We start from the raw sequence: 12860 nt of genomic DNA on the forward strand, positions 1-12860 counted from the left end.
AAGGAATGCACAAGTGGAGATCGATATTTAGAGAGAGGGGGCGAACACGTGCGCTGATGCGCGCAGTGGCGGAGCCATGAAAAATAAATGAGCTAGGGGGCCAATCATTGCTAATCCTTTACGAGGAGGGTCAATTCATGAACTTAAACCATTTTTAGCAGCAATTGTCTAACGATCACATTCATATTAGCCTTGATATATAGTGATGTTAGGGGGGGAGGGGGGCAGGGCCCTTACTGCCCCTTGTCTTCGCCATTGTGCACGCATATGAGAGATGAAGAGGAAGGCATGGATGATGAGAGGGGGATGTTGGATACATAATTAATGTGGGTGTATTAGCTATATACGTTAATCCTATATAGAGAGATATAGATTGATCGATGTGGATGTGGGAAAGAGGGTGAGACCTCACTGGATATATCGATTGATCGATTTGTGTGGAAAACTATGAAAGACCTAGCAATATACACACATACATAGAGGAACATCGATCGTTGCGCATGCACGCGTGAGAGATAAAGAATGCCCGATGTGATGGAGAGGGGGATGTGTGTTGGTGTGTGCCTTCATGGGAGACCAACCTGAAGAAAAAGATTGCATGCGTGTGATGGACAATGCCGACTGGTAGTGTGTGTGCATGCATGCACGAGAGAAAGTTAGTGGTACAATTATAAAGAGAAGACTACTGTGTGGGTGTAAAAGAATAGCTGAATAGGTGAGGTCACAATCAATGTAAAGTTGAATTCAAATATTTGAATAAGAGATCCTGATGTTTGAAACCCATGCATGCATGAATATAACGGAGATCTGCGCGGTGTGGTTTGGAAACGAGCATGTTGTAATGTATACACATTGAACAAGGTTAGACTGATTTGAATTTGAGATACCGATGGCACACATCATCTGGCCACGTCGCATCCGTGCATGGACACACTATTCTAATTGGAGATGATGGGCGGCTTTTGCATCACATATCTATATCTATACCCCTATATATATTATATTTTTTATATTGTGTGCGGGTAACTTTAACTTTGAAAGATGGTCGTTGGATGAGGCGAATCCGATGGTCCAAAGATGGCAAATTTGAGCACTACTGGCCGTTGGATATCATCTAGATTCCACCAGATTTCGCCACATGCATAATATAGAAGACTCCATGGTTGAACTTAAGCATAATGCACAAACATCAAAATACAAGCACTTCTTATTTATTCTAGAATCTTCCATATCAGAATTTCCCAAATGTTTTTCTACATGATTTGCCATTATTTGTTTTTACTTTATGTCTTACGACACACAATTCCATGAATCTTAAAATAGATTAGCTTTCTTATAAAAACTAGATGATTTTGAATGAAATGAACTATACGAATTAAACGAAAATCTACATCATGCATATATGACTCAAAGCTTGCATGCTGTAATGTGGTATTTATTCATAATTTGGTTGCCAAATCTCATGCGTGCAATGCACGTGTACCTTACTCTAGTCTAAATGGTGTTTGTGTGTGTGTGTTGTGCGGTTGAGGTGCAAATTGTCTTTTTTTTGGGTACACGTTAAGCTTGTTCTTCTGAAATGTTATGCCGAAAATTCAAGCTAGCATCTCTATCTATCGTGCTACAAAACTCCCGCCTCTTCAACCCGCGCCTTGTTAGCCCGAAATATTTAAGATATATCTTTGTCTCATTGTGCTCCAACAACTCCCTCCATGTCAACCCGCGCCTTGCTATTCCGAAATTACAACGCGCGCGAAAACTCCCACCTCCTGTGAAATCCAGACACGCGAAATGCCCGTGGTACCCCTAAACCGAAAGAACCGCCTCAAATCGGTGGGGGTACTTTCGTAACTTACCCCACATTTTGGACAAGCGCATCTCTAAGCCATGGTTGCCCACTGCCATCCCATCCGCCCCCCCATTCATACACCGAGGCCGGGAAAACCCGCGACGAAACCCCACACCCTGCTCCGTCCGCCACCCACCCGGAGCCTCTTCCCCAACGACGTTGTCCACAGCAACACCTCGACGTCCCTCATCCATCGTACCGGATGAGGATCCATCGTCGATCTCATTGTCCCGCTGGTTCAGCCACCCCGTCATCCACCTCCAAGGAGCTGCCCCGACGTTCCCCTCGTCTTTCGTGCCACCTCCATTCCCACACTACCGTCTTCACCTGCACCACCGGAAGAGCATCATCATCACCGTTTCCTCGGATGAAGCTGCGGCCTAATCGGTGCCACCAAAGAGGTTGTACACTAATCGCCACATTTTCTTCTTGATTCGATCTCACGGTGCTGCCGGCGCTCGGTCCTGAGCCGACACGGTGCGGCTCCATCCACGGCGGTGTCGCCGGCCATTTGCTCCACGGCGTCGCTCCCTCAGCGGCGACGTCCACATCAGTAGGACATGCTGCTGCTTTAGCTCTCGCTCGCGCTGCTTCTCTGCTCTTGCTCTCGGTCCCCTGCCTGGTCTGCTTTTGCTATCGCTCTTGCTGGTGCCGCTGCTCTCGCTCTTGCTCTTGCTTGTGATGCTGCTCCGATTTAGCTACACTTCAGTCGACTGAATCGACTTTTGGGTCAGTCGATTTTCAGGTGGTGGGGAGGCTCGCTGGGGCAAAGGAAGAACCAGCCGCAGCGGGGAGGGGGGCTCGCCGGAGAGATACCCCACTATTTATCGTAGGGTTCAGGATGGGGGCGGTGGTCGCCGGCGGTGGCGGGGCGGTGGCGTGGGGATCGCCGGAGAAAAAGCTCGACACGGGGTGGCCTAGAGGGATGGCCGGGGCGGCGACGGAACGGCGGTGGGGAGTGTTTTTGGGGCGGGCGGGGTGGCGCACCACCGGCCGCGGGCGGCGGGGGGCTGCTGTTTGGCCGGCTCAGGGGGGTGGAGGTTGAAGATGAACCACATGCCCTTGATTTCGTATCCAACGGCTGCAAAATCGACTAATCAGAGATGAGAAAGTCAGTCGACCGACGTGTAGCCTCACCTTGCTAGTGCGTTCAGTTTCGACAGCAAAATTCAGTTTCGACAGTTAAGTTCAGTTTCGACAGTTAAGTTCAGAGATGAGCGGCTGATGTATTTTACATCTAGCACTTTGTGGTTATGTATTTTACGTCATGTATTGGAGATGCTATTAGAATTCCACTCAGGTTAACATTGTTCGTTGTCTCTCTTGTCCTGGTTCAGCATTGGCATTGTACAACTCACCGGAGTTGCTCCAACAACGAAACCCTCCATCACAGCGGAGCAGTACCTCGGGCTCCATCTCTAGACGCCTAAGATCTTCTTCCCCTCTTCCGACAGCCAAGTCAGTCGGAGCATCCTCACCGGCCAACCCAATCACGCTGAGATCGACATGGCTTCGCCAAAGAGGTTCTACACTTGTTGCATCTCTTTTTTACTCTACATGTTATATATATTGTCCACTGAGCACTCGTAGTAACTGGAAATACGATTATTTTATCCTACTATATGACAAGCAGTGAGGTACCAGGCAACTTAGCTATTCATGATGGACTCCCTTGAACGCCATCATTATTTATCTCTGCGCGTTTCAGCTGTGCATTTGTCGATGGGCCTGGGAGTTGAGACAGTATGGCAGTGGCCCGGGTCCAAAGTAATAGAAGTAGCACAAAAACATTTTTTAGTGTAGGATTTTCCTTGCTCAAGCCTGCCTACTAGAATCGCCAGTGCTTGAAAGGAAAAGTGAATGAAAAATATCGGAATTGGAAAGTTTCCTATGGTACTACTTTTCATGAATTTGGTGCAAAGGAATGGAGCAAAGGAAAACTGTAGGATTTGTTCCTTTAGTGTCTCCTTGAAAGAAAAACCGTAGGAATTCTAATTTCCACTTCTCCTCCTTTTCATATTCCTATTCATCAAGCACAAGACTAAGATATAGTAGCATAATAGCATCATAACCGTACATTTTCTTGTGGTTTGACTTAATCTCACCATGCTTTTTTGCATCCTGTGATCTTCCAATTGTTGTGAATCAAACACCCAGGTTGGAAGAAATCCTGTGTTTTTAAATTCTCTGTTTTGCACGTGCATTCCTATCCTATTCCTGTCTATTTCCTATCCCTGCATTGTTAGAATCCTCAAATTCAAACAAGCCCTTACTCAATTACTTCTGTTACAGATATGTGTCAAAGAAAACCTTATGTGGTTTGTCCTGCTCCTGCGACGCTGTGTTCCACCCCAGCTCAGCTGCTCCAACGACGGAAGGGTTCACAACAGCAGGGATCCTCTCTCCAGATTGTCTTTCGCCGCCTCAGATCTTCTTCCCCGCCGCCGGCAGCCATGGCAACTACATTACCATCATCAACTGAGAAGATGACCTTGAGGACTACACGGGTCCGCAAGAGAGGTCGCACTCTTCTGTGTCTTCTTACGTTATGCATCGCTTAATATGATGACATGCTACATTATCATCGTGTTCACCTATTAGACTCTGAGTCAGTTCCAAACTAATGCTGAAACTTGAGTTTTTAAATGGTTGTGGGGTACATATTGGGGCAGCAATCAATACTATCTGTCTACTATCTGGTTAATCTCCGGTGTCTACTATGAGTTTCATGTTGGGTGCAAACAAACATTAAAGGAGCCATTATCTGTATTTTTAACTAAAGCTATTATGTGCCTGCTATCATTGGTTTTGGGTCTATCCACAATTTGCTACCATCACTCTGGATTTGTGCATGCACTCCTTACATAATCTCACTATGTTTTATTCCTATGCATGCTAGTTATTGTACACAATGGAACTGATCATGTAGAGCAAAAGAGACGAGCCTTGCGTGGCAATAAAATTTAATGCAGACGTCGTTCTATGGTGGGCGCAAAGGCAGGCCCCCTCCACCCATTTCTGATCGTAATCAAGAGGAAGATAATTGTTACGAGGGGGATTCAGAAGGAGAAGACCACTCCTATTTACCCCATGAGGTCTTCGCTCTAACTTGGCATGCTGATGTTGGTAATATCATGCATATGGTGCCTTGCATTGCTTACTGTATACATTAAAGGGTTCATCTGCTTAGTTTAGACATGCTTTGTGTCAATGCCATCTGTTTAGTTTCTTTATCGTATATGTGAATCATGCAATGCCATCTTGTCTAGTCAGGCATCATATATGTGCATTTTGCAATGCCACCCTGGTTAGCCAGTCATCTTATATGTGAATTATATCATGCCAGCATTTTTTATTACGTGTTAAATTTGTCAACAATTTTAGTACATTCAATTACTCTTCCTGTACGTCATCCATTTGGCACGGTCATGGAAAAATCTGGAGTGGAAACAAGGTCTTCAGAGCAGACAATGCTATCTGACGAAACGCATGTCTTGCTGGTTACCGATAGCTCCTCAGAGGAGGATTCAGAGACAGATGACCAGTCATATTCCCCCCCCCCCGAGGTACATGCCCTAAGTTGGTAGGGTTATGTTGCTCATATCGTGCGTATGGTATCTTGCATTGCTATGTCATTTGCTTAGTTTAGACATGCTTTGTGTGAATGCCACCTGTTTAGTGTCTAATTACCATATATGTGAATTATGCAATGCCATCTTGTTACAAGACATTATATATGTGAATTATGCAATGTTATCTTGTTGCAAGGCATTATGTATGTGAATTATGCAATGCCATGCTATTTAGGCAAGTGTCATATATGTGAATTATATCATGTTGTCCTTTTTTTGTATTTCTCATTGCTTTTGTCGACAATGTTTGTATATTCAACTGCTCTTCCTGTGCATCAGCCATTTGAATTGGTGATGGAGAAATCTGGAGTGAAAACAAGGTCTTCAGAGCAGACAATGCTACCTACTGAAGCAGATATCTTGCTGGTTATAGATAGCTCTTCAGAGGAGGATTCAGAGGCAGATGACAAGTCCTATTATCCCCCTGAGGTGTATGCTCAAACTTGGCAGGGTTATATTACTCATATAATGCATATGTTGTATTGCAATGCTTAGTTTTTACATCATATACACAATATTGAATGCCATCTCCTTAGTTGACACATCATATATGCAATTGCCCTCTGCTCACTTCCTTGGTATATAAATCATATATTTGAATTATGTCATGCTATGATGTTTACATAGACATCATGTATCTGAATTATGGCATGCCAACCCATTTTCTAAAGACATAATATAGTTATATCATCTCATCCTGTTTACATAGTCATCATATTTAAATTATGTCATTCTATCCGTGAATTATATCATGCCATCATGTTTCCATCGACGACATGTTTGTGATTTATGGCATGCCAACCACTTTAATAGACACATCGTATAGTTATATCATGTCATCCTGTTTACATAGTCATCATATTTTGATGTATGTCATTCTATCCTGTTTAGTTAGCCATCATACATGTGAAATTGTGTCATGCTATCCTATTTAATTAGCCATCATATATGTGAAATTATGTCCTGCTATTCTGTTTGCTTAGACAACATAAATGTGAATTATTTCATGCCCTGTTTTCTTCCCTAGTATCCATTGCACCTGTCTATCTTACAATGTCTGTACATTCAATTACTTTTCTTGTTTATCAGCCATTTCAATTGGAGGGAGTGATGGCAGTATCTGTGGGAGTAAAAACATGGTCTTCAGAAAAGATCGTGCTACCTGTCGATGCAGGTAGAACCACGGTTGTACTTGCCCAAGAACCAGCCCCACCACACATAACCCACACTCATGCAGATTGTACCCCTACCCAGTTGGACAGAGAACCAGCTACACCCCTTCTAACCCCAACCCCAGCAGATAGACACCCAGTTCTTGTTGACACAACACCGTCTCCACCATAGAGCACCCAAACACGAGTAGTTAGTAAGCTAACTGCAGTGCCCAAATCACGAGGACCACCACTCTGAACCCGAAGTCAACGCTTAAAGAAGAAGAAGAATTGTTCTCAGGTCAGGTTCCGTAGCTATGGTTCATACTACTTTGCTCTTGCATCACTGTATTTACTGATACCAACTAATTTCAAATTTGAAGGATGCAATTGAAACTCCAATGGCGCAACATGTATGTTTTAAACCTGTTTCTTCAACGTGTTTAGCTGTTTGCTGTTGTAACTTGCTCTATGTTGATTTCAGTTTCAATTGAATAAACAGTTATGTTATCATGCCATGCACATTACAAGTGTTGTTATTGCTGTGTAGTTTCCCACACTTATATTCTGTCTATGCTGCTTTGTCTTAAATAGATATGATTCGAACTATATCTATCTTGATTTGGCAACATAAACTAGAATGATATAGAACATACAGTGACCATACTACATAGATATATGTTTGTTTCATGCTGTTATCCTGTCCACCTTACTACTGAACTGGTAAACCTGAGATGTGTTTGTTTGTTTCTCTTTTAGGACGCGGATAAAATATTGGAGAAGAGTACCCTGTTATGCAATGGTAAAGGAAGTAATGCAGATAAGATTCAAGATAGTGAGACATCCCTGTTGGTCTCCAAGAAAGCTGATAAAAACTATATTGAAGACACTGAGACAACCCTAAAGTCCTGTCTTGATGTAGTGTTCGAGTTACTGGCTACCACTGCTGGCACCAGCTCTTCGAACACGTTGCCTAAATTAATCGGCTTCTTGAGTCTCAACTTCAAGTTGAAAGACATCGATCAGATGTTATGCGACAGGAAGCCGAAGGACTAAGGAAGTCCCTGCAGAATTCAGATGCATACTTTCTGGTGCAACAACAAGCGCTGGAGGACTTAAGCGCCAAACAAGAGAAAGTTAATAAGCTTGCTAAGAATCTTGCCAGCATTATGGGTACCCAGGATATTGTTTCTTGAGCTCTTCTGAAGTGGTTTCAGTTCTGGACTTGTTTTGCTGTGGCGTTTATATGCTGTTGTGTTCCCTATATTTGCACTGGTGGCGAACTTTGATGCCCAGTGGATGTAATATGTGTAATAGTCGTGATAGCCTAGTGTAAGTTGCTTGCTTATTTATTTCCTTGTTGTCTTGTTTATTTGTTTGCTTATAGTCAGTGCAGTTCTTTTTCTGCGGTTTGCTAGTGGCTGCAATAACCTATTTTTTAAAACTAGGCCACAATAACCATGGGCTAATATTTACTGTAGTGACACTGGGCCTCCTACGGGCCGTAGAAACTATGGGCCTTCTACGGGCCGTATAAACAGCGGGCCTTCTATGGGCCGTAGAAGCAGTGGGCCTTCTACGGGCCATAGAAACAATGGGCCTTCTACGGGCCGTATCATCAATGGGCCTTCTACGGGTCGTATCATCAATGGGCCTTATACGGGCCGTATGATCGATTGGCCAAACATGGGCTGAACAGACCGCATTCTGGCCGTAAACGGGCTAGAGTTGGAATCGTCCGCTCATGGGCCGACCATAACGGGCCATTGTTAATAGGCCGTATTTGATGACGCTGTGAAAACAGCCCAATGTATTAACGGACCACAAACGGGCCGACTGTAACCATGGGCTAAATTTGGCCCACAAGCAGAAAATGACAGTGATGTGCCATAAGTAAACGAATGCTGGAAATGAGCCCAAGAATAAATGGGCTCTGAAGAAGGCCGGAAGATAACATGGGCTGGAAACGGCCCAACGGTATAACCGGTCGTTAATGGGTATAAAGTGATACACTGTTCATCACGGGCCAGTTTCATCATGGGCCGTTAACGGGTGTAAAGTGATACACTGTTCATTATGGGCCAGTTTCACCATGGGCCGTTAATAGGCCAAGAGTTACATAGGGCCTCATATGGGCCGAAAGACGTCATGGGCCATACATGGGCAGAAGTGAAAACGGGCTAGAATCATATTGGATGGCCCAGATGATGCTACTGGGCCTAATTCGGATAGGGCGTAACGGGCCTTGGGTTAGCGGGCTGTAAATGGCTATATTTGAACATGCCGTTAACAGGCTTTCCATGGGCCGACCCGCCAGCTTTTGACCAAGTCAAACGGGCCGGCCTTTACACAGGAATGGGCCTCTGTTGGGTCGTGCCACGTGTCGATGTATCATAGGCACCCATATGACCCACTGACGAGCTGACACGTGTTTCGTCCGGCCAATAAGAATTTTACACGTGGAAATTTCCCATTGGTCGGGGCTGTTAACGGGTTATTGGATCCAAAACTCGACCCGGTAGCTTAACGGCGTTCCGTTACGGTGGATGCCACGTGTCGGTCACCCTTGACAAAAGCACTTCTATGACGCGTGATTTATCGTCATGGAAGTGGACACTTCTGTGATGATAATTTTGGTAATGTCATGGAACACTTCTACGACATCACAGGTATGACTATCTTGATTCTGTCATAAATTTGTCATGGATGTATATGCATGACAAAAAAAGCGACCTACTCTGACAAACACGTATCATCACGGAAGTGTATCTTTTTTGTAGTGTATACTTGAGCCACAGGCTCTTCTTCTGTACATACTTATGACAATGTATATATTATATAATAAACCAGAACCTCGGCTAAAGCGGGGTCTCTGTTCTTTTTTACATCATGTGTGGTTCCATGGGGGGTTTCTACTAACAAAGCGGTGTTTTATTAACCCGGTACATAAGGCCATACAGATATAAAGGGAATCACTAGGGGGCTTGGTCGTATTCGAACCATAGCTACACCTCTTGATCAGTTTAAAACCAAAAAGGGATATCACTAGGGGGCTTGGTTGTCTTCACGCCATAGCTACACCTCTTGATAGGCGTACAACCAAAAGGAAATTATGTGGAACTCAAGAGAGTTTGTTGCATCAAGCACAACTCAAACATGGGTAACCACTGAGCATAGCTCAAATATTACATGGGGTCTCCTTGCTTCTCAAAGAACAACGAGCTTGCACCCTTGTAATAGGCTATCAAGCCAGGCTTGGAAGCCGGGTGTATTCACCTAAAACCCCAGGTTATCCTGCCTCTTTAAGTAAGCCACTCCGTCCAGGTAAACTTGGTATGACCCATCGAACGTTTGACAAGTCAATCTCATAGACCCTGAACTTGTCAAAGTTAAAACGGTGATTGGTTAAAGATTGAGGTCCATATTGAAAGGCTTTGCTAAAAGGTGTAACTCAGTGGCCTGGCAGCCCATGAAAAGCCTGGATTTAGGGCCTGGCAGCCCATGAAAAGCATTGCATATTTCTTTTTGTCTTTCTGTTTTTTATAATCTTTTAAAGGGATTTACAAATATTTTCTGATAAACCGGTGTTTATTACAACCCAGTGTGACTTTCAACGCTTAGTTGTCAGTACATGATCAGTTTTAAAACGGTAGTACGTTGCTCCGGTCTGGTTTTGACTAGATGTCACCAGCATTATACGAACAAATCAGCGGCTGTTATAGCCCGGTATGGTTTTTATATGAACCGGCAAGAGGGCTAGGAGTCATCAACAATCCAGATTGATGTTTCTCACCCTTACTATACAAGTAGTTGGTCAGTCAACGAGGTATGTCATTGGTATCATTTATTTCATATCTGATTAATACAAATCTTGGTTATCCATCCAAGTTAGGTATATATTTTTTGGGTATCATGACCCATCCAGTGGTAAACCACTAGGACACTTTCCAGTTCTTATATACAGGAACACAAATCTTAATGGACTATGCATAAATAGATCCCAAAGGCGGAACAAGTTTTCATGTATCAAGCAAAACAAACATGCTCGATGGCATGGCAGATAAAGGTGTTCATGCTAGCCTATTACAAGGCGCTTTAAATGGCCCAAATTGAATAATTGTTTTCAAAGAGTGGAAGACTGCAACTGGTAAACCGACCACCGGTTTAGGATACTTCATCGGGACGGCTTGACGATTGAGGGTCATCTTGCGTGGTCACATTCTCTTCATCCCTCCCCAGACGCTGGAAATCAACCATTGACCAATCGATTCTGGTTAAGGCTAGAAAAACGGTCTCTTCATGGATAATATTGGAGGGGTCAATGTTAGGAGCGTAAGTATTCTTATGGATTGGTGGCACAAGATGTTCAACACCATGGATCAACGCGGGCTGTCTTTTTCCCTCAGCATCATAAACCGGTTGGAAATGAGATAAATTTGTGTCCTCTGCCAGTCTGCTTGCTATTAGTCGCATCTCCTTTGTCAGCCTTCGAAGATCGTCGTTATTGAAGTCTGAGCCGTCTTCTTTCACACCAGGATACCCTTTGATGATATCTGCCGGTTCAAGATCCGGAATCCATGACTTGGCCCGGATTAGCGCGGTCAGCGCTCCTGATCTTGCGGCTGATCTCTTCAGTTCGTTGATCCGGGCAGGTAGCATGGCCAGCTTTTCAATAGTTTCTTTTATCAGCGATGGCGGAGGCTTGTTATACGCTGCAGTGCAAATGGCTCACTGGGATCCAGAGAACAGCTATTCTATCAAGGTATATGCCGCTTTAAGCTTCATACGCATGTCAGCGCCCAGGTGAACAATGCGGGTCCCTGTCATGGTTAAACATCAGTAAACCGATCATTGATATAATAGTGTGAGTTAGACAAACTGCATGTGAGTGTACTTACCAAACACAGCAGAAGTCATGGCATCAATCTTCCGCTTTAAGCCGGTCAGTTCTTCAACCACCGGCTTCAGGGCTGCCTCTGCGTCCTCAGCCTTTTTTGCCAAACCGGGCTTTTCTGTTTCCCAGTCTGCACGCTCTTTGTTGAAGGTCTCTTTCAGACTTTCCATGGCTGCTAGGGCATTTGTTAACTCCTCCTTGGCCTTGGAAGCCTCTGTTTGCTGAGACTTGACGTTCTCCTGAAGGTACGCGGTTTGAGCATCCTTTTTACTCAGCTCAGCCTACAAAGGTGTAATATATCATCAAAACAGGTTATGAAGTACCAAGCATATAACAAGTTATGCACTTTGTACTTGGGGACTAATGCCTATTTACTCTATCATCAACATATTTTTCACAAGTCTCAAGTACAATGCAAGCATTATCCTTAACACTTGGGGGCTAATGTATATCTGTTCAAAGTTGATGCATTGATTCAAGACCCGGTTTACCTTGGAAAGATAAACCGGCCCTTGGGCTACACCGATCAAAACTACAAGAATACAATGTTAACGTACCTGTTTGTTTCCAAAGATCATTTGACATGTGGAGGATCAGCATGCAAGGATTAAGATATTACAAAGTCCTGGTTTATGATTAACATCATAAACCAGCCCTTGCGGCTACTTGGGATGATACTTGTACTTTGGATTTAAGAAAGGAAAAGTGATAAAAATACCTCATAGCGTTCCTTCATCAGATTCACCAAACCGGCTTCATAATCACGGTTTGAGTGCAGACGGTTTAGAAAACCGGAGTGGAGTTCATGAGCGCTAAGATGGGCGTAGCTTGACATGTCGGCGCTTGATAACCCACAAGTATAGGGGATCGCAACAGTTTTCGATAAGTAAGAGTGTCGAATCCAACGAGGAGCTAAAGGCAGAAAAAATATTCCCTCAAGTTCTATCGACCACCGATACAACTCTACCCACGCTTGACGTTTGCTTTACCTAGAACAAGTATGAAACTAGAAGTACTTTGTAGGTGTTGTTGGATAGGTTTGCAAGGTAATAAAGAGCAAGTAAATAAAAGGTAGGGGCTGTTTAGATAAAGACACAACTAAGTTAGTTTTAGTAAAGAGCTTCTTGTTACGAGAAAGTTATTTGTCCCTAGGCAATCGATAACTAGACCAGTAATCATTACTGCAATTTTGTATGAGGGAGAGGCATAAGCTAACATACTTTCTCTACTTGGATCATATGCATTTCTGATTGGAACTCTAGCAAGCATCCGCAAGTACTAAAGATCATTAAGGTAAAACCCAACCATAGCATTAAAGCATCAAGTCCTCTTTA

This window comes from Triticum aestivum, chromosome 2A (assembly GCF_018294505.1).
Source record: "Triticum aestivum cultivar Chinese Spring chromosome 2A, IWGSC CS RefSeq v2.1, whole genome shotgun sequence".
NCBI lineage: Eukaryota > Viridiplantae > Streptophyta > Magnoliopsida > Poales > Poaceae > Triticum > Triticum aestivum.